The sequence below is a fragment of the Balaenoptera acutorostrata genome, chromosome 1 (genome assembly GCF_949987535.1).
Source record: "Balaenoptera acutorostrata chromosome 1, mBalAcu1.1, whole genome shotgun sequence".
Lineage (NCBI taxonomy): Eukaryota > Metazoa > Chordata > Mammalia > Artiodactyla > Balaenopteridae > Balaenoptera > Balaenoptera acutorostrata.
In genome coordinates this window covers 173,090,803-173,105,256 of record NC_080064.1, presented here as the reverse complement: position 1 = coordinate 173,105,256, position 14,454 = coordinate 173,090,803, and the positions used below count along the sequence as shown (strand labels likewise).

Below are 14,454 nucleotides of genomic sequence, written 5' to 3'. Positions count from 1 at the left end.
ATCAGAGCAGAAAAAAATTAAATAGAAACAAAGAAAACAATAGCAAAGATCAATAAAACTAAAAGCTGGTTCCTTGAGAAGATAAACAAAATTGATAAACTATTAGCCAGACTCATCAAGAAAAAAAGGGAGAGGACTCAAATTAATAAAATTAGAAATGAAAAAGGAGAAGCTACAACAGACACCGCAGAAATACAAAGCATCCTGAGACTACTACAAGCAACATTATGCCAATAAAATGGACAACCTGGAAGAAATGGACAAATTCTTAGAAAGGTATAACCTTCCAAGACTGAACCAGGAAGAAATAGAAAATATGAACAGACCAATCACAAGGAATGAAATTGAAACTGTGATTAAAAATCTTCCAACAAACAAAAGTCCAGGACCATATGGCTTCACAGGCAAATTCTATCAAACATTTAGAGGCAAATTCTATCAAACATTTCCATCCTTCTCAAACTCTTCCAAAAAATTGCAGGGGAAGGAACACTCCCAAACTCATTCTATGAGGCCACCATCACCCTGATACAAAAACCAGACAAAGATACTACAAAAAAAGAAAATTACAGAGCAATATCACTGATGAATATATCAATCAATGTGATACACCATATTAACAAATTGAAGAATAAAAACCATATGATCATCTCAATAGATGCAGAAAAAGCTTTTGACAAAATTCAACACCCATTTATGATAAAAACTCTCTAGAAAGTGGGCATACAGGGAACTTACCTCAACATAATAAAGGCTGTATACAACAAACCCACAGCAAACATCATTCTCAGTGGTGAAAAACTGAAAGCATTTCCTCTAAGATCAGAAACGAGACAAGGATGTCCACTCTCACCACTAGTATTCAACATAGTTTTGGAAGTCTTAGCCATGGCAATCAGAGATGAAAAAGAAAAAAAAAGAATACAGATTGGAAAAGAAGAAGTAAAACTGTCACTGTTTGCAGATGACATGATACTATACATAGAGAATCCTAAAGATTCCACCAGAAAACTACTAGAGCTAATCAATGAATTTGGTAAAGTAGCAGGATGCAAAATTAATGCACAGAAATCTCTTGCATTCCTATACACTAATGATGAAAAATCTGAAAGAGAAATTAAGGAAACACTCCCATTTACCATTGCAACATAAAGAATAAAATACCTAGCAATAAACCTACCTAGGGAGAAAAAAGACCTGTATGCAGAAAACTATAAGACTTTGATGAAAGAAATTAAAGATGATACCAACAGATGGAGAGATATACCATGTTCTTGGATTGGAAGAATCAATATTGTGAAAATGGCTATACTACCCAAAGCAATCTACAGATCCAGTGCAATCCCTATCAAATTACCAATGGCATTTTTTACAGAACCAGAACAAAAAATGTTAAAATTTGTGTGGAGACACAAAAGACCCCGAATAGCCAAAGCAGTCTTGAAGGAAAAACATGGAGCTGGAGGAATCAGAGTCCCTGACTTCAGCCTCTACTACAAAGTTACATTAATCAAGAAAATATGGTACTGGCACAAAACCAGAAATATAGATCAATGGAACAGGATAGAAAGCCCAGAGATAAACCCACGCACCTACGGTCAACTAATATATGACAAAGGGGGCAAGGATATACAATGGAGAAAAGACAGTCTCTTTAATAAGTGGTACTGGGAAAACTGGACAGCTACATGTAAAAGAATGAAATTAGAACACTCCCTAACACCATACACCAAAATAAACTCAAAATGGATTAGAGACCTAAATGTAAGACCGGACACTATAAAACTCTTAGTGGAAAACACAGGAAGAACACTCTTTGACATAAATCACAGCAAGATCTTTTTGGATCCACCTCTTACAGTAATGGAAATAAAAACAAAAATAAGCAAATGGGACCTAATGAAACTTAAAAGCTTTTGCAAAGCAAAGGAAACTACAAACAAGGCAAAAAGACAACCCTCAGAATGGGAGAAAAATTTGCAAATGAATGAACGGACAAAGGATTAATCTCCAAAATATATAAATAGCTCATGCAGCTCAATATTAAAAAAACAAACAACTCAGTCCAGAAATGGACAGAAGACCTAAATTGACATTTCTCCAAAGAAGACATACAGATGGCCAAGAAGCACATGAAAAGCTGCTCAACATCACTAATTATTAGAGAAATGCAAATCAAAACTACAATGAGGTATCACTTCACACCAATTAGAATGGGCATCATCAGAAAATCTACAAACAACAAATGCTGGAGAGGGTGTGGAGAAAAGAGAACCCTCTTGCACTGTTGGTGGGAATGTAAATTGATACAGCCACTATGGAGAACAGCATGGAGTTTCCTTAAAAAACTAAAATTAGAATTACCATATGACCCAGCAATCCCACTACTGGGCCTATACCCAGAGAAAACCAAAATTCAAAAAGACACATGCACCCCAATGTTCATTGCAGCACTATTTACAATAGCCAGGACATGGAAGCAACCTAAGTGTCCATCGACAGACGAATGGATAAAGAAGATGTGGTACATATATACAATGAAATATTTCTCAGCCATAAAAAGGAATGAAATTGGGTAATTTGTAGAGATGTGGATGGATCTAGAGACTGTCATACAGAGTGAGGTAAGTCAGAAAGAGAAAAACAAATATCATATATTAAGGCATATATGTGGAACCTAGAAAAATGGTACAGATGAACCGGTTTGCAGGGTAGAAATTGAGACACAGATGTAGAGAACAAATGTATTGACACCAAGGGGGGAAAGTGGCGGCGGGAGTGGGTGGTGGTGTGATGAACTGGGAGATTGGGATTGACATATCTACACTAATATGTATAAAATGGATAACTAATAAGAACCTGCTATATAAAAAAATAAATAAAATAAAATTCAAAAAAAGAAAAAAAATAGTTCAGGCCATTCATGCCCAGCAGTGAAGAGACAGCAGAGACAAGCTTTCCAGTTTCCTTTAGATGTAGTGAATATATTAAGTGAGGCTCCTTCAAGCATCCCAGCAGCTCTACTTGGGCAAATTACTTAATATCTTTCCACTCAATTTCTTTGTCTGTAAATTGTAGTGGTGCTCACAAGGTTGTTATAAAGATTAAATGAGATCATTCATTTAGTTATTCAGCAAGCATTTATTTCTCGAGTGTCCTCTCTGTGTCAGGTACTGTTCTGGGTTCTGGAGATAGAAGACTGAATGAGACAGTCAGGGCCCTTTTCACAGGAAGTTTACATTCTAGGGGAAGAGGGAGACAAGCAAAGTAACAAATACATAAGAAAACAGTATGATAAGTATTATAATGAATAGAAAACACAATAATGTGATATGATTGAATATCACCTCTGAGGAGGTGACATAAATGATGAAACCTGAATGACCAGAGGAGCCAGCCCCACGAAGATCTGGGTAAGGAGTAATTTAGGCGGAAAAATGGCAAACCAGGCACGTACATATTTTTGCTTAAGCTATCTTCCTCTTGTCATCTTCGTTCTCCCTCTTCCTCTTCCTCTTCCTCTTCCCCTTCTCCTTCTCCCCTCCTCCCCCTCCTTCTCCTTCCCCTCCTTCTCCTTCCCCTCCTTCTCCTTCTCCTCCTCCTCCTTTTTCTTCTCCCTTCTTCATCTTCTTTTTCTTCTTCTCCTTCTCAGCCAAAATAACAGATAGGTTTTTAACATTTAACATTCCTTCAAATCACTTCATATAAATTAGCTTTCATCACATCAAGCTTTAATAAATCACGATGGCTAGTCATGTGCCTACTGTATGCCTTTTTCTAAGCACTTAAAATAGATTTTCATCCTTCCTCTGAGTTTTGCAGACTTTCCACCAGGATATTATTTTCTCCTGCAACTGGTAAAATTCTATTTCTAGTGGCAGAGCTCAAGTGTTTAATAGATATGCCACATCCACATAATAGTTATGTGAAAACTAAGGCTCGGAGAAGTTAAGTGATTTGTCCAAGGTTCACTTCATTACCAAAACCAAGCATAGTTGTTGACAACCTTCTCAAGCACAACTCTAGTTACCAGAGGTTATTTTTCTTCTTTTTGCTATGAGGAGGAAACATACACATGCTTTTATGATTTATACCATATTGAAAATGGGCATTTAAAAGCTGCTTTTTTTCTTAAATTTTCACTCTGGAAGTGATATGTAGGGATGTGAGAAAAGGTAAAACTTAAATAGGCTGTGGGTGTGCCTTAGAGCAAGAAGCAATGTCCTGAGACCAGGTGCCAGGTGTATAACTCAGAGCAAGCCAGACAGTTTGCCAGTCTGGCCTGAAGTTTGGCTGGACTTCATCTTATCCATGACCATGTCTAAGATATTGTCCTAAATGAAGATTTTGCTGCTGTCTCTCTTCCAGACACATGGCTTAGCACATGGCCTCTAAAATCAGGTAAACCTAAATTTAAGTTCTGGTTCTAATAATTACAGGTTGTGACCTTGGGTGAGTCCTTTGAGATGGTTGAGGAAGATAAAAGAATACAGGCAGACCCTGTTTTATTGTGCTTTGCTTTATTACACTTCGCAGATACTGAGGTTTTCACAAACTAAAGGTTTGCAACAACCCTGAGCTAAGAAAGTCTATCTGCACCATTTTCCAATAGCATTTGCTCACTTTGTGTCTCTGTCACATTTTGGTAATTCCTGGAATATTTCAAACTTTTTCACTCTTATTATTGTGTTAGTTATAGTGATTAGTGATCTTTGATGTTACTACTGTAATTGTTTTGAGGCACCATACACCATGCCCATATAATCGATAGATATTGTTTGTGTTCTGACTGCTCCACAAACTGGCTGTTCCCCCGTCTCTTTCTTTCTCCTTGGCCTCCCTATTCCCTGAGATACAACGATATTGAAATTAGAGCAGTTAATAACACTACATTGTCCCCTAAGTGTTCAAGTGAAAGAAGAGTTGCATATCTCTCACTGTAGAGCTAGAAATGACTAAGCTTAGTGAGGAAGGCATAATAAAAGCCAAGATAGGCTAAAAGCACGTCCTCTTGTGTGAGTTAGCCAAGTTGTGAATGCAAACAAAAAGTTCTTAAAGGAAATTAAAAGTGCTACTCCAGTGAATACACAAATGAAAAGAAAGTGAAACAGCCTTATTGTTGATATGGGGAAAGTTTTAGTGGTCTGGATAGAAGATCAAACCAGTCACAACATTCCCTTAAGCCAAGCCTAATCCAGAGCAAAGCCCCAACTCTTCAATTCGTGAAGACTGAGAGAAGTGAGGAAGCTGCAGAAGAAAAGTTTGAAGCCAGCAAAAGTTGGTTCATGAGACTTAAGGAAAGAAGCCATTCCATAACTTGAAGCAGCAAGTGCTGATGTAGAAACTGCAGCAATTTATCCAGAAGATCTAGCTAATAACGAATGAAGGTGGTTACCTTAAACAATGTTTAGCGGCTACACTAAAGTTTCAATTTGGATGAAATAGCCTTAAATTGGAAGAAGATGTCATTTAGGACTTTCATAGTTAGAAGTCAATGCCTGGCTTCAAAGCTTCAAAGAACAGGCTGGCTCTATTATTAGGAGCTAATGCAGCAGGTGACTTTAAGTTGAAGCCAATGCTCACTTAACCATTCTGAAAATCCTAGGGGTGGTAAAAATTATGCTAAATCTTCTCTGGCTATGCTCTATACATGGAACAACAGAGCCTGGATGACAGCACATCTGTTCACAACATGGTCTATGGAATATTTTAAGTCCACCACCCTGATCAGTCAGCAGCCATCAACCCTGAGGCAAGACCCTCCAACCAGCAAAAATATTACAACTTGCTGAAGGCTCAGATGATGGTTAGCATTTTATAGCAATAAGATGCTTTTAAATTGTGCTATGTACATTGTATTTTAGACATAATGCTATTGCACACTTACTAATTAAAATAAATTATGGAGCATTCATACAACAGAATATTATGCAGCCATTAGGAAGAACAAGGCAAATCTAGCTAGTTAAATGTGCCCTAATATAGATGTATGTTCTTTCTCCATGTGACCACATTTAATATTCATAACAACTCTATGACATACATACTGGTATAATCTCCCTTACAAGTGTGAAAACTAAGGCTCAGAGAAGTTAAGTGCTTTGTCCAAGGTTGCACAGCTAGTAAGTGGTGAAGTAGGATTTGACTGAGGTAGTATGCCTCCAGAGGCAGTATTTTCCAACAGTGATTAACCTAAGGGGTGGAAGCTAAAAAATACATGTTTGCATTGAATACCCTACACAAATAATGTTGAATGTCTACCATTTGTACTGCACTATTATACATACCCTGCTTTTCATATATACCATTTGTCTATAGTACTATGTTAACTCTCAAAAGAGCTTCATAATTTCAGATATCTTCAGGCTCTTCCAATGTAAAATCATGTAACCATTATTTGATTCATTTGGGGATTAAACTCTTAATAACCTCTTGTAAACATTGGGGAAAATTAGAAAGGAAAACAAAAGCCCAGCTTCCCTTGACAAATCAGAAAACAGCAAATTCCCCTGGACTCTCCCTCTATCAAAATGATACTGCAATTCTAAAGATTTCTGCCAATGCAACTTTTATTATGGCACAATGTTCAAACTTACATTCTAATATTTCTTATAATGTGTTATAATGGTTTGTCTTCCACATACCCTCCTGCCTAGACTAATATTTATTCAAAAATTGTAATAGTGATTCTATTGATATTTTGCTTCTGTAAGACCTAACCCAGACTTCCATAATTATTTGGTGTAAATGAATTTTGTATGTCACGTTAGTTTTTCATCTTTCTATTTCCCCCCTTTTTATGTATACCAAACTCCTAAAAATCAGATATTCTGCTCTAGTTGCTCTATAATAAACACCCATCAAAAAAAAAAAAAAAGGGCACTTGATTAATGCATTTGGAAAATAATGATTGGCATCAAATTTGGAAGAAGAAGACTCAGGAAACATGGTTGAATCAAAACAATCCTCACTCTGGGCCCATACACATGCAGATTTTTTAGAACTTTTCTATTCCATCATTTTTTATTAATTATTCCTCACAAAAGGTTTCAGGAGAAGCCTATTACCCTACTCTTTAATATTTTGGGATTAGTAACTTTACCTTCCATTTTATTGTCAAAGCTTAATCAACCTATTGTTGAATTTTTCCCTGATGTTAAAAAAAAAACCAGTCTGACAGATCAAGATGGCAGAGCAGAGGGAGGTGGAGCTCACCTCCTCCCGCAAATATATCAGAAATACAGCTAAATGTGGAACAATTCTCACAGAATACCCACTGAAAGCAGATCTCATACAACCAAACTTGCAAGAAAAATCCCCATGTGACTGGGTAGGGAAAAGGAAGAAGAAAAGGAATCAGGATGGGATCTGCACTCCTGGGAGTGAGCTGTGAAAGAAGAAAGGTTTCCTCACCCAGGAAACCTCCTTCACAAGCTGAGAGGGGCACTGGGACAGATTGGGAGCTTCAGAGGCTTGAGAGGAGAGTGCAGGAGTGTGGTTCTTGCCTCATCACTGTAAAACCTAGCTCGAGACTTGCTACTGCTGCTGCCCACAGTGACTGGGTGCTGAAACTCAGGCTTTGGTGGACAGACCTGGGGAGAGGACTCGGTTTGGCCATGATGAGATAGCCAGCATGGCCTGAGCCACAACTGGGGGTGTGCACAAGATAGAGTGCATGTCCACCATAAGAGACTCATTGTCAACATGAGGAGGGGCATGGGTCCACCATAGCAGCCTTATTATCAGCATGCTTACAGTGGGGCATGACTCTGGCCACCATGGGTTTTGTGAACTTTGTGGGCGTGTACACGCAGAGATGGTGCTGAAATCTGAGTCCATTACTGGTGCTCCCATTTCAGGCACAGGGGTGCAGATTCAGTGGGTTCTCGTGCCAGTGGATTTGAGGGCCAGGACCACGCACGCACAACTGAAGGCCATCAGTGCTCCCACAACAGAGGCAGGTCCAGGCTCCAACAGCAGCAAATTTTGGGGTACAGTGCACACTGAGGAAAGACATTTCAGACTTCCATACTACAAAATGGCCCTCACACCAAAAATATTAGGCTCATGCAGGCTACCCAGGGATGCTCCCACATAAAAACAGCACTTCAAGACCACAGTAGATAACTATTTCTCCTAAACTCATAGAGAAATATAAGTAAAATGAAGCAGCAGAGGAACCACTCCCAGCTAAAAGATCAAGAGAATTCCTATGAAAAAACAATGAAACAGACCTCTCCAGTCTACTAGATCTTGAGGTAATAAAAAAACTGAAGGAATTAAGAAAGACTATCAATAGAAATGCAGATCACTGTAAAAAAGAACTAGAAACTATAAAGAAGAGTCAATTAAAATTTGAAAATTCATTTGCCAAGATGAAAGCTGAACTAAAAAGCAGTAAGTATCAAACTGAATAATGCAGAAGAATGAGTAAGTGATCTGGAAGCTAGAATAACAGAAATCATCCAATCAGAACATCAGAGAGAAAGACAAATGAAAAAAGTGAAAGCAACATACAAGACCTATAGGATAATATCAAGCATGCCAAACTACACATAATAGGAATCCCACAAGGAGAAGAAAAAGTAAAGGGGATCAAAACTATATTTGAATAAATTATGGCTTAAAACTTCCCAAACATAAAGAAAGTAACAGATATCCAGGTACAGGAAGCACAGAGAGTCCCAAACAAGATGAACCCAAACAGACCTACTCCACGACATATCATGAAAAAAATCTAAAGAGAGGATTCTAAAGGCAGCAAGAGAAAAACAAAGAGTCAGTTACAAGGTAATCCCCATAAGACTATCAGCTGATTTCCCTACAGAAACATTGTAGGCCAGAAGGGAGTGGCAGGATATATTCAAAGTTCTGAGAGGGAGAAAACTGCAACCTAGGATACTCTACCTAGCAAGATTATAACTTAGTATAGAAGGAGAGATAACGAATCTCTCAGAAAAGCAAAAACTAAAAGAATACAGCAATACTAAACTTATCATAAAAGAAATATTGAAAGGTCTTCTCTAAACAGAAAAGAAGCAAGAATCTATAGGAAAGGGAAAATCACAAAAGGATTGAAGATCACTTAAATAAGCCAATATATAGATTAAAAAACAATTTTAGAAAATCTGTGAAAGTGATTGTAACTACAATGAACAGCAAAAGGGTAAACATAAAGATATAAAACAGGACATCAAAATTACAGAACACAGGGTAAGGGAGTAAGAAAATGTAGACCTTTTAGAATGTGTTTGAGCATATATGACTACCAGTCTAAAGCAAGCAGTTACAGTTATGAGTTAACATACTTGAAAACCAGGCTTACCACGAATCAAAAACATACACAAACACAAAAAAGAAAGGAACTCAAGCATAATACAAAAGAAAACCATCCAACCACAAAAGGAAAAACAAAAAGAAAGGAACAAAGAAGAAATACAAAATCAACTGGAAGACAAGCTTAAAATGGCAATAAATACATATTTATTAATAATTACTTTAAATGTCAGTGGACTAAATGCTCTGATCAAAAGACATATAGAGACAGACTGGATAATAAAACAATAACCTACAATGTGCTCCCTACAAGAGACCCACTTGTGTGAAAGACACATATAGATTGAAAATGAAGGGATGGAAAAACATACTTCATGCAAATGGAAATGACAAGAAAGTGGCATAGCAATACTCATATCAGACAAAATAGATTTTAAAACAAAGGCCATAAGCCATCATTAAAAGTCTACAAACAACAAATGCTGGAGAGAGTGTGGAGAAAAGGGAACCTGCCTACACTGTTGGTGGAATGTAAATTCGTGCAGCCACTATGGAGATCAGTATGGAGGTTCCTCAGAAAACTAAAAATAGAGTTGCCATACGATCCAGGAATCCCACTCCTGGGCACATATCTGGACAAAACTCTAATTTGAAAAGCTACATGCACCCCTATGTTCATAGCAGCACTATTTACAATAGCCAAGCCATGGAATAAACCTAAGTGTCCATCAACAGGTGAATGGATAAAGATGTGGTATATATATATGCTTTCTTTCTTCTTCACTTTCTTCTTCTTTTTGTTTTGCCTTTTGTGGTTGGATGGTTTTCTTTTGTATTATGCTTGAGTTCCTTTCTCTTTATATATATATATGTGTGTGTATATATATATATATATATATATATATATATACACATATATATATATATATACACACACACATATATAATGGAATATTACTTAGCCGTAAAAAACAATGAAATAATGCCATTTGCAGCAACATGGGTGGACCTAGAGATTATCATAGTAAGTGAAGTAAGTCAGAAAAAGACAAATACGGTATGATATCACTTACATGTAGAATCTAAAATATGACAAAAATGAACTTATCTATGAAACAGAAACAGACTCACAGAGATAGAGAAGAGACTTGTGGTTGCCAAGGGGAAGTGGGGTGGGGGAGGGTTGGATTAGGAGTTTTGGACTAGCAGATGCAAAATATTATATATAGGATGGATAAACGACAAGGTCCTATGTATAGCACAGGGAATTATATTCAATATCCTGTAATAAACCATAATGGAAAAGAATATATATATATATATATATATATATATATATATATATATACACATCACTTTGCTGTACACCAGAAACTAACACAACATTGTAAATCAATTATACTTCAATTTTTTAAAAAAGCCATAGAGAAAACAAAGAAGCATCAATGCAAGAAGAGGATATCACACTCATTAACATATATGTACCCAGTATAGGAGCACCTGAATCAAATTACCCATGACATTTTTCACAGAACTAGAACAAATAATCCTAAAATTTATATGAAACCACAAAAGACCCAAAACTGCCAAAGCAAAGCTGAGGAAAAAACAAAGGTGGAGGCATAACACTTCCAGACTTCAGGCAGTACTATAAAATTATAGTAATCAAAACAATGTGGTATTGGCAGAAAAACAGATACATAGATTATTGGAACAGAATAGAGAGCCCAGAAATAAACCCACACACCTACAGTCAATCAATCTTTGACAAAGGAGCCAAGATTATACAATGGAGAAAAGACAGTCTCTTCAGCAAGTGGTGCTGGGAAAGTTGGACAGCTGCATGTAAATCAATGAAGTTAGAACACACCTTCACACCATGCACAAAAATAAACTCAAAATGGCTTAAAGACTTAAACATAAGACATGACACCATAAAACTTCTGGAAGAGAGCATAGATAAAACATTCTTTGACGTAATTGTAGCAATATTTTCTTAGGTCAGTCTCCCAAGGCAAGAGAAGTAAAAGCAAAAACAAAAAAGTGGGACCTAATCAAGCTTATAAGTTTTTGCACAGCAAAGGAAGCTAAAAACAAAATGAAAAGACAGTGTACAGACTGGGAGAAAATATTTGTAAATGATGCGATTGACAAGGGCTTAGTTTCTAAAATATACAAACAGCTCATACAACTCAATATTAAGAAAGCAAACAACCCAGTCAAAAAATGGGCAGAAGACCTAAATAGATATTTCTCCAGTGAAGACATACAGATGGCCAATAGGCACATGAAAAGATGCTCAATATCACCTATTATTAGAGAAATGCAAATCAAAACTACAATGAAGTACCACCTCACACCAGTCAGAATGGCCATCATCAAAAAATCTATAAACAATAAATGCTGGAGAGGGTATGGAGAAAAGGGAACTCTCCTAAACTGTTGGTGGGAATGTAAATTGGCCCAGCCACTATGAAAAACAGTATGGAGGTTCCTTAAAAAACTAGAAACAGAATTACCATGATCCAGCCCTCCCATTCCTGGGCATATATCCAGCAAAGACAAAAACTCTAATTTGAAAAGATACATGCACCACAGTGTTCATAGCAGCACTATTTACAGTAGCCAAGACATGGAAGCAACCTAAATGTCGATTGACAGAGGAGTGGATAGAGAAGATGTGGTACATATATACAATGGAATATTACTCAGCCATAAAAAAGAATGAAATAATGCCATTTGCGGCAACATGGGTGGACCTAGAGACTGTCGTACTAAGAGAAGTAAGTCAGTCAGAGAAAGACAAATATCATATGATATTGCTTATATGTGGAACCTAAAAAAATGATACAAATGAACTCATTTACAAAATAGAATGGAGTCACAGATGTAGAAAACAAACTTACAGTCACCGGGGGGGAATGGGGGGAGGAGGGATAAATTGGGAGATTGGGATTGACATATACACACTACTATATATGAAACAGATAACTTATAAGGACCTACTGTATAGCAGAGGGAAGTCTACTTAATACTCTGTAATGGTCTATATGGGAAAAGAATCTAAAAAAAGAGTGGATATGTGTATATGTATAGCTGATTCACTTTTGAAAATAGGTGGAAAACCCTAAAATAAAGCCTTTTAAACAGGAAGAAATCTTTTTTAACTCTTAAGTTCATAAAGATATCCTCCTCTAAAATTTTCTAAAAATTATAGTTTCTTTTTAATATTTAGGGGCATGTGTCTGTATGTGTGTGTGCGCATGTGTGTGTGTGTGTGTGTGTGTGTGTGTGTGTCTATATGCTAGCTCCTCCACATCTGCAACCATCTTTCACATAGCCCCTTGGGCCCCAGTCTAGAAATAGGTCTAGTCCCTGAGCCAGAGGTTGCCTTGGTTTAGTTTCTGGTCAGAAGGCAGCATCCCTCCCTTTCACTGATCTTACAACTTTCTATAAACTATGCCTCCAGATGAAAATAGAGCACAGCCTATTGCTTCTCAGTCTCCTTTTCCTGAACTGGGAGACCTGCTCTGGGTGCTGCCATGGAGTAGTGAGAGTGCTTTTGGTCCTGTCTGCCCTGCAGGAGTTTCTCCCCTGATGCCACTGTCTGTTCCAGACAAGTTCCCAGGCTCTGGCTGGAGCCCACTCATTGCTTTGTATACCTCTCTTAGTTGGATCTGTAGAGATTATATATCTTGCTTTGAAGCCTTGCTATTTCTTTTTGCTTTCTCTTATTATATTTTCTCTAATATTTCTCTGTGTTTGGAGAAGAAATGACAGATCGAGGCATAAATTTATTGCAGTATTCTGACCTGAACTCTAACTCTTTAATTCTCTTTATGACAGATTTAAAGAAAGAGTAACAGTTAGCTAGATAGAGAAGGGTGTTGATAGGAAATAGTAGATGATAGGAAGAGGATGTGTGTGAATGCACATAGACAATAAAGAGAAAGAGGTTCTGGAAATTGGAAGCAGTTGGTATGACAGTAACTAAGACAGCCTATGGGGAGAGGGCAGCAGAAAAACCTAGAGGAGAGATGCAGCATAATGAGTCTTTGTGCCTTCTGTCAGCCCAATAATCACCACTTCCCTAAAAACCCACAAAAGACCTAAAGAACTGAAGAAAAGAGAAATATGATAAAGAAAATAGAATCACTCCGTAGAGTGATTTGAAACATCACAGGTTTCAAAACATATTCACACCAATTCATTGAGGTGGAGAGTATTGGTGTTTTATGTCCATTCTAGAAACAAGAAAACCGAGGCTTAAGGAATTTAAATGATGGGCTAGAACTGAAACCCATAACCTCTTTTGCTTCATCCCTTGTTCTTTCCTCCAACCACAATTCTCAGCATATACAGTTACAGTAAAAAGACTGCCAACCATGAAGTATCTCAGCCAAAACAATAGAATCAAAAACAGTTAGGGACTTCCCTGGTGGTGCAGTGGTTAAGAATCTGCCTGCCAATGCAGGGAACACAGGTTCGAGCCCTGGTCCGGGAAGATCCCACATGCCATGGAGCAATTAAGCCCATCCGCCTGTGCTCTAGAGCTCGCGAGCTGTAACTACTGGGCCCGTGAGCCGCAACTACTGAAGCCTGCACACCTAGAGCCCATGTTCCACAACAAGAGAAGCCACTGCACCGCAACGAAGAGTAGCCCCCGCTCGCCGCAACTAGGGAAAGCCCATGCACAGCAACAAAGACCCAATGCAGCCATAAATAAATAAAACAATTAGAACAGAGATAAATTTCTTCGGCTCTCCTTGATTCCACTTTTAGATTTTTCCCCTACTTGTCTCTCTGAACCTAATTCATAAATAGACTCTGAACTTAAATTTATAAAGAGTCCATTACACTTGTTTACTCTGTGATGCAAACACTGATAAATTTTAATATTCTAGCTACTCCCCAAACTGGCATTTTTATGAGAACAAAAGAAGTAACTCCCAATTTTACATGTTCTGAGTAATAGTGGCCTACAGAGTGTATACATGTGAGCCAAAGCTCCTAGTCACATGACTTTGACATTTTTATGCTCCTACATATAAGGACCAACCTGCCTTCACAATAGTGAAGTTTCTAATTTAATTAACCAAATTCTAAGTTTCTCAAATAAGAAGCCAGTATCTCTGTTAACAAAACTACTTATCAAAGTTTTATATGTAGTTCTATAAA

General features: G+C 37.5%; 2 protein-coding genes across 13 annotated transcripts in view; one reads left to right on the top strand and one right to left on the bottom strand.

Annotated features, from left to right (window-relative positions):
• CHML (CHM like Rab escort protein) overlaps positions 1-14,454 on the bottom strand; it is a 221,698-nt gene that overhangs the window by 83,193 nt on the left and 124,051 nt on the right. The gene's annotated exons all lie outside the window — the stretch shown is intronic.
• Positions 1-14,454, top strand: part of WDR64 (WD repeat domain 64) — a 157,952-nt gene that overhangs the window by 64,923 nt on the left and 78,575 nt on the right. The gene's annotated exons all lie outside the window — the stretch shown is intronic.